This window comes from Camellia sinensis, chromosome 14, assembly GCF_055761805.1.
Source record: "Camellia sinensis isolate YWXY chromosome 14, ASM5576180v1, whole genome shotgun sequence".
In the NCBI taxonomy this organism is placed as follows: Eukaryota; Viridiplantae; Streptophyta; class Magnoliopsida; order Ericales; family Theaceae; genus Camellia; species Camellia sinensis.
Window position 1 is genome coordinate 145,923,256 of NC_138974.1, and position 2,451 is coordinate 145,925,706.

Genomic DNA, 2,451 nt, shown 5'->3' on the forward strand with positions numbered 1-2,451 from the left:
CGGCCTCGGCCCGCATGCCTTGCTACGGCGTCGCCCAACATGCCATGCCACGGCCTCGGCCCGCATGCCATGCCACGGCCTCGGCCCGCATGCCTTGCTACGGCGTCGCCCAACTTGCCATGCCACGGCCTCGGCCCGCATGCCTTGCCACGGCCTCGGCCCGCATGACATGCCACGGCCTCGGCCCGCATGCCTTGCAACGACCTCGGCCCGCATGCCATGCCACGGCCTCGGCCCGCATGACATGCCACGGCCTCGGCCCGCATGCCATGCCCCGGCGTCGCCCAACATGCCATGCCACGGCCACGGCCCGCATGCCATGCCACGGCCTCGGCCCGCATGCCTTGCTACGGCGTTGCCCAACATGCCATGCCACGGCCTCGGCCCGCATGCCTTGCCACCGCGTTGCCCAGCATGCCATGCCACCGCGTTGCCCGGCGTGCCATGCCTTAGCCTTGGCCAACATGTCGAGGCACGGCCTCGGCCCGCAAGCCTTGCTACGGCGTCGCCCAACATGCCATGCCACGGCCTCGGCCCGCATGCCATGCCACGGCCTCGGCCCGCATGCCTTGCTACGGCGTCGCCCAACATGCCATGCCACGGCCTCGGCCCGCATGCCATGCCACGGCCTCGGCCCGCATGCCATGCCACGGCCTCGGCCCGCATGCCTTGCCACGGCCTCGGCCCGCATGACATGCCACGGCCTCGGCCCGCATGCCATGCAACGGCCTCGGCCCGCATGCCATGCCACGGCCTCGGCCCGCATGACATGCCACGGCCTCGGCCCGCATGCCATGCCCCGGCGTCGCCCAACATGCCATGCCACGGCCACGGCCCGCATGCCATGCCACGGCCTCGGCCCGCATGCCTTGCTACGGCGTTGCCCAACATGCCATGCCACGGCCTCGGCCCGCATGCCTTGCCACCGCGTTGCCCAGCATGCCATGCCACCGCGTTGCCCGGCGTGCCATGCCTTAGCCTTGGCCAACATGTCGAGGCACGGCCTCGGCCCGCATGCCTTGCTACGGCGTCGCCCAACATGCCATGCCACGGCCTCGGCCCGCATGCCATGCCCAGGCCTCGGCCTCGGCTCGCATGCCATGCCACGGCCTCGGCCCGCATGACATGCCACGGCCTCGGCCCGCATGCCATGCCACGGCCTCGGCCCGCATGCCTTGCCACGGCGTTGCCCAACATGCCATGCCACGGCCTCGGCCCGCATGCCTTGCCACGGCCTCGGCCCGTATGCCATGCCACGGCCTCGGCCCGCATGCCATGCCACGGCCTCGGCCCGCATGACATGCCACGGCCTCGGCCCGCATGCCATGCCACGGCCTCGGCCCGCATGCCTTGCCACGGCGTTGCCCAACATGCCATGCCACGGCCTCGGCCCGCATGCCTTGCCACCGCGTTGCCCAGCATGCCATGCCACCGCGTTGCCCGGCGTGCAATGCCTTAGCCTTGGCCAACATGTCGAGCCACGGCCTCGGCCCGCATGCCTTGCTACGGCGTCGCCCAACATGCCATGCCACGGCCTCGGCCCGCATGCCATGCCACGGCCTCGGCCCGCATGCCTTGCTACGGCGTCGCCCAACATGCCATGCCACGGCCACGGCCCGCATGCCATGCCAGGGCCTCGGCCCGCATGCCATGCCACGGCTTCGGCCCGCATGCCATGCCACGGCCTCGGCCCGCATGACATGCCACGGCCTCGGCCCGCATGCCATGCCACGGCCTCGGCCCGCATGCCTTGCCACGGCGTTGCCCAACATGCCATGCCACGGCCTCGGCCCGCATGCCATGCCATGCCACGGCCCGCATGTCTTGCCACGGCGTTGCCAAACATGCCATGCCACGGCCTCGGCCCGCATGCCATGCCCCGGCGTCGCCCAACATGCCATGCCACGGCCACGGCCCGCATGCCATGCCACGGCCTCGGCCCGCATGCCTTGCTACGGCGTTGCCCAGCATGCCATGCCACGGCCTCGGCCCGCATGCCTTGCCACCGCGTTGCCCAGCATGCCATGCCACCGCGTTGCCCGGCGTGCCATGCATTAGCCTTGGCCAACATGTCGAGGCACGGCCTCGGTCCGCATGCCTTGCTACGGCGTCGCCCAACATGCCATGCCACGGCCTCGGCCCGCATGCCATGCCAAGGCCTCGGCCCGCATGCCATGCCACGGCCTCGGCCCGCATGACATGCCACGGCCTCGGCCCGCATGCCATGCCACGGCCTCGGCCCGCATGCCTTGCCACGGCGTTGCCTAACATGCCATGCCACGGCCTCGGCCCGCATGCCATGCCATGCCACGGCCCGCATGTCTTGCCACGGCGTTGCCAAACATGCCATGCCACGGCCTCGGCCCGCATGCCATGCCACGGCGTCGCCCAACATGCCATGCCACGGCCTCGGCCCGCATGCCATGCCACGGCCTCGGCCCGCATGCCATG